This window comes from Solanum verrucosum, unplaced genomic scaffold (assembly GCF_900185275.1).
Source record: "Solanum verrucosum unplaced genomic scaffold, falcon-dt-bn FXZP01000214.1, whole genome shotgun sequence".
Lineage (NCBI taxonomy): Eukaryota > Viridiplantae > Streptophyta > Magnoliopsida > Solanales > Solanaceae > Solanum > Solanum verrucosum.
In genome coordinates this window covers 4,017,860-4,034,136 of record NW_026020059.1, presented here as the reverse complement: position 1 = coordinate 4,034,136, position 16,277 = coordinate 4,017,860, and the positions used below count along the sequence as shown (strand labels likewise).

The 16,277-nt window shown below is 38.8% G+C and overlaps 1 pseudogene; it reads left to right on the top strand.

Moving 5' to 3' along the window:
* The window catches only part of LOC125823345 (uncharacterized), a 61,748-nt pseudogene extending 47,696 nt beyond the window's left edge, over positions 1–14,052 (top strand).
* Positions 14,053–16,277: the final 2,225 nt, after the last annotated feature.

Here is a 16,277-nt window from a genome sequence, read left to right as displayed (position 1 = left end):
CAAACCTAAAATTTCAATCTATGAAGTTTGATCTACGGATCCAATCTACAATCTGTAGTTCCTTTTACGGCCCTTAGATGGCGTTGTAAAACTTAGAATTTTCTGTGGACTTCCATTTTTACTTCTCATGTCTTATCTAAACTTAAAAACCTCTGAGGTATTGTTACACCTACATACTCACTCGAGCACAATTTAGAGATGAGAAATTTATCGTGACTAAAGATCCTAACTTGGCTTTGTATGCAGTGGCATGGCCACATAGAGTGAAAGTGGTTAGTTGACCACCCTTCATCTAAAAATTACACGGATTTTGTAGAAAATTATATGGTGTATAGATAGGTAAAAAAATATACTTTTTATACATTGTATATAGGTCAAAACATCACGTGGATTACTCTTAACAAAATCATTGGCTTTGCCGCTGTTTGTATATTGATCTTACCTACAAAAACAGATTGAAATGAAGTACCATTTCTATTCTCATTGAAGTATCTTCAACTGCTGATAACATCCTTTGAAGAAGCCTAAGATTAAACCTTTTCCTTTCACATTGTGTGATAGCTCTAGGAGTTTCTGTCTCGAACTGTAGCAACCATCAGAGATGAGACATAAATTCTACCCTGCTTCTGCTACGTTTGAAAATGTATAGCATAGCCATCCCTCGACTGCAATTAGTCTTTTGAATCCCTTGGTAGTTGTTTAGAAAGGGCTTTTAGAATGCATAGAGTTCTTCTGTTGACTTGATGTATGTTGCTTAAGTGGCAATGAGGTTTATAGAAATAGCAAGTTGAATAGTATGGAGGATATGGATTAGGGTACAGGTATAGTTAGATAGTTGAGAGTTGTCTTGCTTATTCTTCTATACTGGTAGTCGTATTATTACTCTTGGAGTTTCTTGGTATTCCACTTTTGTTACTATTTAATGTTTCTTGCACTTCGATTATCATACCGAAACCTAGGATTGTCTGTTGTATGCCATTTCTGTTGTACTTATAGAACACAGAGTCAGAAATTGTTTTTAACATGAGAAACTTGGTATGACAAGTTCATTCACATGGTTTAAGCTTGTGACGTGCGCTTAGCTTACACATGTTGTGTTGTACTCTTACCACTAGACCAAATATCTACGTGAGCATAACAGTGAACACAATGATCTGTCACCAAAATTGCAATTTAGCTTTTTATGCCTTATAGTGGCAAGCTCCAGTGTATGCCGACTATACAGTATACACTTTTCTCATATCTATTCTTTCTGTGTACCATTCAACTATTGTCTAATTTTTCCCTTTTCTTTTCAGCTATGATTGCATAAATAGCAGTAGCAACTACAATTTGAATGCTTGGATTGGCGTATTTGGCATTATTTAAGCCTCCAACTCCAAAAGATTGTGGTTCACCAGATGGTCCTCCGGTGACTTCACCAAGGGTCCAACTCAGTGATGGGAGATATTTAGCCTACAAGCAGGGTGGTGTTGCCAAGGAGAAGGCAAAGCACAACGTCATTATTGTTCATGGCTTCGATAGTTCCAAAGACTTGATGCTACCAATATCCGAAGCATGAAAATTTTTATAACTCCATATTCAGCGTATTCAATTTAGTATCTATTATGTATGTTATGTCCAAGTTCGCTTGCACCTGCAATGAGGTTGAAACTCAGGAAAATATTGCTGAGTCCAATCTTTAACGTTGGACTCAGCAAAACTTTTCTGACTTTCAACCATATTGCAAGTGCAAGCGAACTTGGATATAACATACATAATAGATACTAAAATGAATACGCTAAATATGGAGTTTTAATAGTTTTCATACTTGGGATATCGGCAACATCAAGTCTTTGGAGCTATCAAAGCCATGAACAATAATGATCTTGTGCTTTGCCTTCTCATTGGCAACTCCACCTACTTTGTAGGCTACATATCTCCCATCACTGAGTTGGACCCTTGGCGAAGTTACAGGAGGACCACCTGGTGAGCCACAAACATTTGGATGGGGAGGCTTAAGTAATGTCAAATATGCCCATCTGAGCATTCCAAGATCATGACATTGAATCCAAGGGAGCTTCTCTTCTAGATACCAATTGAGTTCGCATGCAATAATTCTGTCATCGTGTCCTTGCCAAAGCTGGACCGAACTTCGTTATCTGGAAAAAGGAATTTTGATATCCATCGGAGCAAAGTCCCAATTATCAGGTCTCGATGCAAAGATTCAAACTCGCCTTGATGTCGTACTTTCTCCTAGACAAAGACATAATTCCAGAATTATGACAATCATAATGGTTTGAAAATACTAGCTATGTTAGTGCAGCATTAGATGTTTTTGGGGTGGAAAAATTACATTATATATACAAGGTAAATATGTACATCTTTTTATGTATATAGTAGATATTGACACATTTGTTAATTCACAACGATAGTTATTGTGAAACCATCTTGAGGAAACTTTTCACTAGTTAAAGGTGAGTTTTGGAGCAACAATAACGTTGTCTCTGTGTGACCTATAGGCCACATGGAAGACACCACTAATGTTTGAACCAGGGTAAGTTGTCTACATCACACGTCCGTTGTAAGGTGCAGCCCTTTCACGAACTTTGCTAACGTGAGATGCTTTGTGCACCTTGCTTCCCCATTTGCATGTATTTGTGGACAAGATGGTAACTTGCAAGAAACTTAAGTGCATCAACATTTATAATAAATACTAGATATGCGAACCCGTGTCAGTACAGACTCAATATATGTTACTCTCTCATTCTCACCTTAGAGACAGTTGGAATTTGGAGAATCGTCCAAATCTTTTTTTGGCTTTTAAATATTTTATTTTGTTAATTATTGTGATTTATAGTACTTTTTACATAATTTTCAAATAATACATATTACTCCATATATTCCAATTTACGTGGCACAGATAGAATTTAAAGAATCAACCAAACTTTTTTATATGTTTTTCAAATATTTCAAGTTGTTAATTATTGAGATTTATAGGGGTTTTTACGTCATTTTCAAATAATCTTTATTACTTCTTTTGTCTCAATTATGTGGCACCGATAGAATTTTGAGAGTCAACCAAATTTATTATGTCTTTTAAAATTTAAATATTTTAAATTGTTAATTATGGTGATTTTTAGATTTTTTTATATGTAATTTGCAAATATCCAAAAAGAATAAAAAAAATAAGATAAACAAATTAAAACGAAAAAATATAAAAATTACATAAATGATCTTGGTTAAAAGCAGGATTGTCGACCAAGAAGTGTCTGCTCCTAGACTTCTCTATATAGTAGAAATGAGGTGAAAATTTACTATTTATGTACTCTTTTAGCCAAGGTTCTCTTTGTTCTTTTTCAGAATGCATTAGCCGAATGAAATCAAAGTTTCATGCTCAATTTTGAATTAGAAACATTAAAAATAATGAATTGACGTCGATTGTAGTACATTGCAACATACAATCCAGTAATAGTTTTCTTAAAATTCCGCATTAGCTTATGGGAGTGTAACATTGATACTGTGACACAAGTTAAGAATCTATGAACTCTATTTTATACATTTTGACTAAGCATATGAATCATGAATGTCTAATATGAATATTCATGTTATTTTATAAGCTTGTAAAAATGTAAGCTGTGAGAAATTATAGAGTTGATTTTCTCCAATATCAAGATACTCTATATTTGAAGATTAAAATAGAGAATTTGGGAATTTTTTTTTTCGGGAACACACTTTATTGCATTACTATAGGGGAAAATGTACAAGTACCCCCTAGATTATGACCGCAATCCTAAAGACACACCTTAACTAAACTAAGGTCCTATTACCCCCTGAACCCATTCTTTTTGTAATTTTGTGCACCTTTTTGGCTTACGTGGCATCCAAATATCTCCCACGCTCCTCAATTGTGTGGAGTCACGGAGTGTGCCACGTAAGACAAAAGGTGTACAAAATTACAAATAAAATAAGTTCAGGGGGTAATAGGACCTTAGTTTAGTTAAGGTGTTTCTCTGGGATTTCGGTCATAGTCTAGGGGGTACTTGTGCATTATCCCATTACTTTAAAATATGTTTCAGATGTCCATAAGACATCATTGCATCAATTACAACACACCATGGAAAGGCAGAATCCTAAAAAATTCAATTTATACATGAAATAGAAAATTTAGGTAGATTATGAGCTAACATATTCCATGTTCGAGGAATATATATAATCTTGATTTCTTCGAGAGACTTCATCAATCGCCAGACATCATCACAAATGGTCTCTATTTCTCAAGATGTCATCAAATTCTTTTGCAACATTTGTATAACATTCTTTGCAACTTACAGTATGTGAACCTTTGACCAACCCTTTTATAGTGTTATTTCCACAACTTCCCGAATTTCTAGTGCATCAGTAGTTATGACCTTCCCAACAAATTGAATAGGGGTACCAAAGGCATGAAGCAAATGACCACAACTATCCATAGCCACCAATCTAATGCTTACAATTTCTTTCTCCCTTTATAGACCTGCATCTGTGAAAACAACAATCCCATCTCGCACCAAAGTAATAGTTACATCATAAATCTTGCAAGGTATAGGATTCACCAAATTTTGCACAACATCATTGATCTTAGGCGTATTTATATGCCTAGAAATCTATTAATCCCCGTATTTAAGCTACGTTTGAATTCAATGTGTGTTTGTTTTTAGTCTTATCGAGTCTTTTGGTTGTATATGAGCTAACCGGCATGATTAGTTGTGTATGTGAGTTTGAATGAAGAAACGAGAACTAAAATGGGCACCAGGAAGAGTGAAAGAATCTAAGCCGAAAAGAAGCAAGAAGGAATAGTGAAAAAAATTATGTCAATCCTCTCCGCGTCGCGGAGAGAGATGTGATTTGTGGAGTTGAATTACCACACTGAAGCAGAACACTCTGTGTCCTCTCCACGTCGCGGAGAGGGAGTGTTATTTTAATACGAGATTCAACATTCGAACCAGAGTGGTCTATGTAGCAACCGCGTCGCGGAGATAAGAAAATATGGTCGAATGGAAATTTAAAGACTGCTTCGCGTTGCGCCATCAGTTGCCAGATTTGGCTGTTTCAAATTTAGTATAAATACACTAATATTTTATTTTATTAAATATTCTTTTTCTGGGTTTTGAAGAACGACACCTTGGAGAGCTATTTCATCATTTTTAGGGTTCTTTCCTAAACTTCTTTACTTTCGATATCTTTATGCTTATTAAACATTGTTTGATCGAATCTATAATGAGTAGCTAAATACCCTAGTTCTAGGGTTGTGGCTACAGAATGATTGTAATTTACTAAGTTTTCATTGGGTTCATATCAATTATCATATGAATATTTCTTATATTCTTGTTTTTCGTATTTCGTGACTGATCACTATTGAAATAAACACATTGTCTAAATTGAACTCATAAGAGGAATAAGAGCATAGAACGTGGGGCATAAGGAGCATGATTTTCTCTTAATATTTAGGGTTAATTTGTATCTAGGATAGGGATATACCTAGAAACCATGCTTGGTCACTATACAAGAAGAAATCATAGTGCTCGGTACTTGGTCCAACCTATCCCCGCTCAACGATGTAGTTAGGTTGTCATTTATCGTAGGCGATTAGAGGTCGGGAGACCATGATCATACATTTAACCTTGTGATCACTGATTCGATAGTTGATTAATACCCGTTTAAATAATATAATTGCATGAATCCTGATAAGAGCTACAGCCCTGGACTTTACCCAATCATTGTTTGAAACCTTTGAAATTGAATCGCACTTGTTTAATTCTGTTTAATTGTTAGATTATAAAATAAACCATTCTTGAAATCTTGATAACACTTGTGTTAGGCTGAAAGTTTTGGAGAAATTATTTGATTTTAATCGTAAGTCCCTGTGGGTACGATACCCGGCTCTTTATGACAACAACTTTAATACTTGAACGACCACATACACTTGCCTGTGCAATTTGGGCGCAACAAGTTTTTGGTGTCGCTTCCGGGGACTTTAGAATTAGGAATTATTTGATTTTTCTTATTTCTAAAGTTAAAAAGCAAGTGCTGACAACTTGATCTTAGCAATACATTGTTGCAGGTTATACTGAAATTCCAAACTGGACGACGATCAAGGATTGGTAGAGCCTCTAGCTGAATCGGAAAGATTTGTTCACTACCGGAGAAGGCAAAGAAGACTCACTTACCCAGTCCCTCTTGTTTCTAGTGAACCAACATCTCCAGTAGCAAGATTTGAGCAAGAGGAACCTACAGTAATGGTTGAGATGAAGGTAACAGACGTGGCAATCCCACGTACCACCAATGTGGCTTCATGCATTCAAAAACCTGCAGCTGCCGGAAGGTTTGAACTGAAGAAGAGTATGGTGCAACTATTGCACACTAATAGGCAGTTCACTGGTATGTCACACGAGGATCCAACAGTTCACATCCAAAACTTCCTCGAGATTAGTGATACTTACACTCCAACTGGAGTAAACGAGGATTACGGAGGCTCACTTTATTCCCCTTTTCTCTGCTTGGGGAAGCAAAAAGATGGTTAAAGTCTGAGCCCGCTAACTATATTACCACCTGGGATGATCTTGCACAGAAGTTCCTTATCAAAAATTTTCCATCTGGGAAAACAACTAAGTTAAGGAGCGGCATCCTAAGTTTTAGACAAAAAGAAAGAGAGAACCTTTGCCAAGCTTGGGACAAGTTTAAATCGATGTTGATGAGTTGTCCACATCATCATCAATCTAACGAGGTGTTATTTCATACCTTCATTGAAGGATTGGAGCCTAACACCAAAATTTTACTTGATTCAATTGCAGTTGGTCAAGTGTTGGAGAAGACTTATGCTGAACTATTCACCTTGCTGAATAGGATCTCACAGGGTAACCCCAAATAGAACGGAGGAGGGGTGAAATTTATGATACAAAAAACTGCAAGTATGCTAGAAGTAGATGCAATGACTGCTTTAACTGCACAGATTGCTGCGATGCAAATCATGATGAACACCCACTTCAGCAATCTATCATTGGGACAACAGCCCACTCAGGTGAATGTAGTCCAACAACCACCAACTTGGTGTGAAATCTATGGAGGTGGTGATCATAGTGCAGAGGTATGTGGTGCAAACCCAGATTCTGTGAATTTTGTAGGGAATGCATAACGAGGAGGAGGCCACATAACTATGGAAACTCTTACAATCTTAGTTGGTGTAACCATCCAAATTTCTCATGGGGAGGTAATCAGAATCAGGCCCAAGGCCAAAATCAATATAGACCCCAGGGAAATGCATAAGGATATCAACAACAGGTCCAAAAGGAGCAGCCCAATAAGCAGCCAAACAATTAACCAGGTAACATGAGTGTGGAGGACATGCTTAAAAAGATTATGGCTGATCAAGCTCAGTTAGCTGCTGATTTTAGAAAAACCAATTAGCTACTCAGAACTTGGAGAAGCAGTTTGGGTAGTTTGCAAGTGCTCAAAATTGACGACCTCAAGGAGGATTGCCGGGAAACACTGATCCAAACCCCAAGCAAGTAAATGTTGTAGGTACACGCAATGTTTTGCAGTTGGAGAAGTTGGCTCCAAAGAAAAGAAACACTGATGTTGTGAGTAAAGAGAGTGAACCCAAGAAGAGTGAGGTTGTTGCACAAGAAGAAAGAGTGCAACCAATAGTGAAACCACCTCCTCCATTCCCTCAAAAGTTCAAGAAACAGAATGAGGATGACTATTTTGGTAATTTTCTCTCTCTTTTGAAACAAGTTCACATTAACTTGCCATTGGTAGATGTTTTGCAGGGTATACCTAGGTATGCTAAATATGTGAAGGAGATTTTGGTAAATAAAAGGACGCTGACTGAATATGAGACTGTTGCACTTAATGAAGAGTGCAGCTCCCGAATCCAAAATAAGTTGCCCACTAAATTGAAAGATCCTAGTAGCTTTACGGTTAAGATCACTATAGGGAAGAGCATTCATGCGCGAGGATTGTGTGATCTAGGAGCTAGTATAAACTTGATGCCAACTTCATTGTATAAAAAGTTAGGGTTGGGTAGTCCTAAACCTACTACCATTATCTTACGGTTGGCTGATAGAAATGTTGCTAGGCATGAGGGTGTTGTAGAAGATGTCTTAGTGTGCAACTGGGATCATTGATATTCCAGTAGACTTTGTTGTGCTAAATTTTGAGTCAGATCCTGAGGTCTCATTCATCCTAGGAAGACCTTTCTTGGTTACTGGGCGTGTTATCATAGATATAGCAGTTGGGTAACTCACTATGCGGTCACAAGATAAAGTGGAATTGTTCGATGTGAACAAGGCATTAAAGCTCCCAGCTGTATATGAAGAGTTGTTTGCAATAACTGTGATAGATCTTGAGGCATAGGCTTGATATATTGCGTCCAAGGACCCGTTAGAGTGAGTGCTAGTAGGATATGATAAATATGGGGATGCTGAGGCGCAAGAAATAGTACGATTTCTTGATGTGGCACTTGTAGGTACATCATGAGATCGATGAGAGCCTCTAAATATGGTGTTGGGTCCTTCACCCAAGCCCTCTATTGAAGAAGCACCCCAGCTGGAGTTAAAAACATTATCAGCCCACCTCAGGTATGCATTCTTAGGTGAAAATAAGACCTTACTAGTTATTTTATATGCAACATTATCTGATTCCCTGGTAGAAGCAGCATTAATCATCTTGAGGAAGAGAAAAGCAGCCTTGGGTTGGCAAATGTCCGACATACATGGAATCAGTCCCGCATTGTGCATGCATAAAATTTACATGGAAGAAAGGCCTAAGCCGAGTGCACAACATCAACGGAAACTGAATCCAGTGATGAAAGATGTTGTAAGAAAAGAGGTGATCAAGTGGTTAGGATCGTGTACCCCACATCAGTTAGTAAATGGGTAATTCCAATACAGTGTGTGCCCAAGAAGGGCGGAATGACGGTGGTAACCAATGAAAAGAATGAATTGATCCCCACAAGAACAGTGACTAGGTGGCGTATCTGCATGGACTATAGAAAGTTGAATGATGCCACTAGAAAGGACCATTACCCAGTGCCTTTTATTGATCAGATGTTGGATAGATTGGCAGGTCAGGAATATTACTACTTTCATGATGGCTACTCAAGGTATAATCAGATTGTTATTGCACCAGAGGACCAGGAGAAGACTACCTTCATTTGTATGTATGGCACTTATGCGTTCAAGCGCATGCCATTTGGATTATGCAATGCACCGACGACATTTCAGAGATGCAAGATGGCAATCTTCCATGATATGGTGGAGGATTTTCTTGAAGTGTTCATGGACGAATTCTCGGTGTTTGGTGAGTCTTTTGACCTTTGTTTGACTAATCTTGACAGGGTCCTTTCTAGGTGTGAAGAAACAAACCTTGTGTTGAACTGGGAGAAATGTCACTTCTTAGTTCGAGAGGGGATTGTGTTGGGACACAAAATCTCCAAGAATGGGCTGGAAGTTGACAAAGCTAAAGTGGAGGTTATTGAGAAGTTGCCACCCCCCAATCACAGTGAAGGGAGTTAGAAGTTTTCTAGGTCATGTTGGTTTATACAAGAGATTCATCAAAGACTTCTCTAAGACTGTAAGACCCATGTACAGCCTATTAGAGAAAGAGATGAAGTTTGTATTTGATAAGAAGTGTTTGCAGGCATTTAAGTTGTTGAAGAAGAAGTTGATAGAAGCACCTATTCTGATTGCTCCTAACTGGGAGCTTCCATTCGAGCTTGTGTGTGATGCCAGTGATATAGCGGTTGGGGCAGTGCTTGGGCAGCGAAAATATAAGATGTTTCATTCCATCTACTATGCTAGCAAGACACTTGACGCAGCCCAATCAAATTATATTGTCACTGAAAAAAAGATGTTGGCATTAGTGTTTTCATTTGATAAGTTCAGATCATACTTGGTAGGAACCAAGGTTGTAGTGTACATTGATCATGCTGCAATTTGGTATTTATTTAATAAGAAGGATGCCAAGCCGAGGCTGATTAGGTGGATTATTCTATTGCAGGAGTTTGATCTATAGATAAAAGATAGAAAGGGAACTGAGAACCAGATAGTTGATCATCTATCCAGATTGGAGGACTCATCTCATGTGAAGAATGAGGGGCAGATTCGCGAAGAGATTCCTGATGAGCAATTTCTTACCTTGGACCTTGCTCAAGTGCCTTGGTATGCTAACATTGTCAATTTTCTAATCAGTGGTTTATTTCCACTTGGAGCCTCAACACATCAAAAACAGAGGCTAAAATATGATGCACGTTTCTATGTATGGGATGAGCCCTTCTTATTCAAGCAGGGACCTGATCAGATGGTGCGAATGTGTGTAGCTGAACAAGAAGCAGTACAAGTGTTGGAGAGTTGTCACTTTTCGCCATATGGTGGATACCACGGGGGGCGAACGCACTGCACACAAGGTATTGCAATCCGGTTTCTTTTGGCCTACTCTTTTTAAAGATGTTTCTATGTTTATGAAGGGATGTGATCAGTGTCAAAGGATGGGCACCATTTATCGAAGGCATGAGATGACATTGAGCAATATACTAGAAGTTTAGATCTTTGATGTCTGGGGGATAGACTTTATGGGACCATTCCCATCATACCGTGGTAATCAATACATCTTAGTGGCAGTGGACTACGTGTCCAAGTAGGTGGAGGTAGTTGCATTACCATCCAATGATGCAAAGGTGGTAGTGAAATTCATCTGGAAGCACATTTTCACCAGGTTTGGAACTCCAAGGGCCATGATCAGTGATGGAGGTACGCACTTTATTAATAGTTCAGTGCGCAATTTTTTGGCTTAATATAGGGTAAGACACAAGGTAGTTACAACGTATCATCCCTAGACTAGGGACATGTGGAAGTGTCTAATAGAGAAGTCAAGTAGATCCTCTAAAAGACATTGAATGCCTAAAGGAAAGATTGGGCTGACAAGCTAGATGATGCTTTGTGGGCATACCGGACTGCATACAAAACACCGATAGGGACTTCTCCTTATCGAATGGTGTTTGGAAAAGCGTGTTACCTCCTAGCTGAATTGGAGCACAAGGCATATTGGGAGATAAAAAGTTGAATTTGGATGCTGAATTAGCTGGAAAGAAAAGGATAACGCAGTTGCATGAGTTAGAAGAATTTAGGCTTCACACCTATGAGAATGCTAAGCTCTATAAAGAGAAAACAAGAGGTGCCATGACAAACACATTGTTTCATGCACCTTTGAGCCTGGTCAATTGGTGTTGTTGTTCAATTCAAGATTGAAGTTGTTCCCCGGAAAGCTTTGGTCTAAATGGAGTGGTCCGTTTGAAGTGGTGAGGATGACTCAACATGGTGCTGTGGAGCTAAGGAATAAGTATAAAAGCTCTACCTTCCTTGTTAATGGGCAAGGTGTAAAGCACTACTTCGGAAATGATGTTGATCGTGAGCTTGAAGCGCTCACATTAAATGATGAGTGAGTCATGAAATGGGTCGTGCCGCGACATTAAATCAGGCGCTGCACGGGATGCAACCCGTGACCCCTTGTAATAGTTAGGATTTCTTTTCTTTTGTTTTGTTATTTCAATTCATAGGAATTAGTAAAAAAAATGATATATTCATAAAAGAACAAAAATATGAGTCGTGCCACGACCAAACTAAGGCGTTGGATGGAAGGCAACCCATCGTGTTTGTAGTAATGGGTTTTGAGTTTAAAATGTGCAGGAATTAGGATTTCAAACCCAGGGTTCATCGCGGAGAGGGAATTGGATTTTTCCTCGCTTGGAATTAATTTTCCAGCGCGAGGCAGAACAGTCCGTAGACTTGGCACGTCACGGAAGGGACCCCAAAATTTGGATTCGACGAGGATTGCACTCTACGACAAACGTAAGGCATGCCCGTGACCATTTCGCATCGCGGAGGGGGGATAATTTTTTGCCTTCGTGATATTAATTAATTACGTGGAGGCAGAACACTCCGTGTAGCATCCGCGTCGCGACCCCTGTTTTGTATTTTCAATTTTCATTAATTAAAACGGGTTTTACCCATTTTCATTTGAAATAACCCTCCCCAGTTCCTTTTAAACCCCAAATTCCCATCCCCTAACCCCATTATACTTCCTAATTGGCGATTATTTTTCCCCTCCCTTCTCCCTTGCGATTTTTCCAAGTTTCATCCGTAACGCGGAGTCAGTTCAACATTCCTTCTTGTCGATTTTCTCCAATTTCACCACCCAGGTGTGAATTCTCATTTTCTTTTGCGCGAGTTGGATGTTATTGCTTGGGATGATTGTTGTTTTGAATATTTGGGTTGGGAAAGTTGTGGGTTACTTGTTGGAAGTTTATGGGCTGCGATAAGAGGGTTATACACTGTGTTATCATGGGTGATTTCAAATTCTTGAGTAGAATTACCTTGTTGTTGTATGAATGGGGGTATAGGGAAATTTGGGGGGTTTAAATGCCTACACTTGTGAGTTCTAATAGGTGGTTGAATATGTTGTCATTGCAAATTGGGTGCATATAGTGTCGAATTCTTGAGCAGACATTACTTTGGCGATAAATGCATGAATTGTGGGTATTTTGATTGTTCATGTGCATAAATTGTGTTAAATTCTTGAATAACACTACTTGTATATGCTTGAATGAAATTGATTGATTCATATGAACTGTGAGGGATTTCGAAGTCTGAGTAGAAAGTCTCTTTGATCGTGATTGTGTGGTGCTTAGGTCTGAGACTGTTGCAAAAGTTGTTTGTTGTGAGGTCTTGAGTAGAACCGATAGTTGTATGTGACATTTGGATAGGTAGTTGGTTGTTTTGATGTTGGTGTGGGATTGCATGCCTATGGGAAGTCTGAGTACCTAGGTAGGAAACTGCATTGCAATAAGTGTGGGGTGGTGTTTGCACACCACCCATTTTTATCATTGTTGTGTAGTTACGTGGGCTGAATTATATTCTTTTTGCAGGTAACCATGTCAAGCTCCCAAAGACCCAGTAAGGCAGTTGCCACTTCTAGACAAAGAAAGTGTGTACGAAGTGAGGGTAATGTCCCACCCGTACATGCAGTTCCAAAGGGCCAAACCAGGCAATTCAGGGTGAAAGTTGTGACCAAATAAGGGAAGGCATGGTGGAAAAAGTACACTGAGGCGTCATATTTCTCTGACGTTTGCATTGACAAAGATAGCTTGGAGCGGGAGTTCCCCCAAATACTAAGGTGGATCAGGGAGTTACATATAGAGTTTATCTTTGTAGAGCCGGAAGAATGCAACTTGCACATGGTCCGCGAATTCTATGCCAACTTGGCACTTGAAGCAAGATCGCATTTTGTGACTGCGGGGAGTTAATGTGCCCATTACTCCTGCAGGTATCAATGATATATTAGGTACACCGCAGGACACTAATCCACTAGTGCTTACAGGGCTGAACATACGCCCTCCATACCGGGCCATTAGACACACTCTGTGCGGTCCACAGTCCATGGCGCAATGGACTAAGCATAGTGGGAAGAGATATCACCAATCTCTTCCCTATGCTCACATGCTTAGAGAGACGCGAGTCTGGCTAAAGATTGTCATGAATTGTTTGATACCGGGCCTCCACTACACAGCTATTATCCGGGACAGGGTTTGCTTGGTCTATGCATTGATGACGGCTACAGAGTTGAATATCGGAGTTGTACCAAAATCAGCGATGCGAAAGGCCCAGGTTCATAAAAGGCATAAGTATGCTTTTGGTGGCCTTTTGGAGTCGTGTTGCAGGTGTTCCTGAAGAGAACATGAATTACATGGCACCGTTATTCCCAGCACCCGTGGGTATCACGAGGACAAAGGGGCCCGACACTGAGTTTGGCCCAACTCTCACCACTGCAGAGTGCTATAGGAGGGATGAGCTGATTATAGCTAGGATGTATGGTCTCGAGATGTTGCACCACCAGAATGGCTGCCTGGCTTCCACTGACATGCAGTTAGGAAATGTTGAGAGGTGTTATCTGCTGAATGCCCACGCCAAGGCACTACTTGGCATTGGTCCCGAGTTTCATGAGCCAGTCGATAATGATATTTCGACTTATGAGAAGTGACTGCATACTAGCTCGGACATAGAGTCTGATTCTGATAAGGAGGTAGACCTCGCTCAGGCCGGTGATGAGGCCGAAAGGGGTGATGCGATGGAGGATTGATCAGGTGGTGTTTTCACCTTACCTCTTGTATTGTTCTGATTTTTGTAAAGCACTGGGGACAGTGCTCATGTTTAAGTGTGGGGTGAAAAGCATACATGGTCTGTATATATTTTTATTGTTTTAACATTATTAGAGTCTGCTTTGTTTTTGTTTTTTTTTAATTTTGGGTTCCTTGAAGGTTGTTTTAGGTTCTTTGGCCAAGGAAACTCTCTTTGAACCATACAAAATACAAAAAGATTTTGTCTTTGTAGGATTGAGTCAGCAATCATAGTTGAGTCACATTGCCCAATGATAAATGGATGACAACAGTCTTAAGGGCAATTTCGTCATTCAGTCTTAGGTTGATTTGTGCTGAAGCTGAAATTCCGAAAGAAAAATGTAGGAAAGCATGATTTGAAGTTGATATATGAATGCAATTAAACTTTTGTATTTGACTTGAATGATTGCAACTTAAGCTTAAATTGGACCTTGTGCATGAACTGATTGTATGTTGTAATTGAACAATTCTTGATTAGAATTTGTGCCATGAGCGGTGAGTTTTTGTAGTATCCATGAATGCATTTGAGTCTAGAACTTACCCGGCATGTTATTGAAGCGAAATAAAAGTAGTGTTGTGTTTAGAAGATGATAATAGGCTTTCTTTGAATTGTCTTGAATATTAGCCTTTTCAGAAATAATATCCCTAGTATAGCCCAATTAAGCCTTTTTAGCCTTGATTTTGTTCTAACCCACGAATGTAAGCCGAATCCCTTTTATTGATACCGTTAGTTTTGATCCCAAATCCCTAATGCACTGAGTTAGGAGGAGAAGTTAAAACAACGAAAAGAGTAAATATGGTGGAAAGGTTTAGTTTGTTGGGGAAGAGAGAAAAGAGGTAGTAAAATGATGCCCCATGAGTTTAAATCTAAGATTGTCCCTAGTCCTTAGTACATTGTGTACTTCGACTAATGTTAAAAGCCTAAGTTGAAGGTGTCTAACTTGGAGAATACCTTAATGATGGCCTTGGCCCTTACAAAGGCAATGTGCACCTTAACTCAAGAGAGATCTCTAAGTCAAAGGTGGCTACTGTTGAGTGTCAAAAAAAAAAGAAAAAAAAATCTATAGAAATAAAGGGGCGAGTGAAAAATAAAGGCAACATTGGTAATACTAGTGGAAATCTATGAAGAAAGAGGGGGCAAAAGGGGGGCTGAAGAAAAGAAATAGTTGTGAATGTAAGAAAGAAATTAAATTTGGTGCATTAGGGAGGATAAGTCACTAATTTTATCTAAATGAATCCTCCCTTATCTCAAGCCTACATTACAACCGGAACAAGTCCTATTTGATTTTGAGCATAACACACTTCATTAGTGGAGATGTACATAATGGGCAAGCTTATGGTTCTCAATGCATGCATGTATGATGTTTCTGTTGAGTGAAAGTGTACCTTGTTTGCAAAGTCCTTAAAGTAAATTCAATTTGATGAATGACGACGTGGAGAGCTATTTCATCATTTGTTAGGATTCTTTCCTAAACTTCTTTACTTTCGATCTTTTTATGCTTGTTAAACATTGCTTGATCGAATCTATTGTTATGAGTAGCTAAATACCCTAGTTCTAGGGTTGTGGCTACCGGATGGTTGTAATTTATTAAGTTTTCATTGGGTTCATATCAATTATCATATGAATCTTTCTTATGTTCTTGTTTTTCGTATTTCGTGACTGATCACCATTGAAATAAACACATTGTCCGAATTGAACTCGGGAGAGGAATAAGAGCATAGAACATGGGGCATAAGGAGCATGATTTTCTCTTAATATTTAGGGTTAATTTGTATCTAGGATAGGGATATACCTAGAAAACATGCTTGGTCACTATACAGGAAGAAATCGTAATGCTCGATACTTGGTCCAACCTATCCCCGCTCAACGATGTAGTTAGGCTGTCATTTATCGTAGGTGATTAGAGGTCGAGAAACCATTATCATACATTTAACCATGTGAACACTGATTCGATAGTTGATTAATACCCGTTTAAATAATATAATTGCATGAATCTTGATAAGAGTTGCAGCCCTGGACTTTACCCAATCATTGTTTGAAACCTTTGAAATTGAATCGCGCTTGTTTAATTCTGTTTAATTGTTAGAT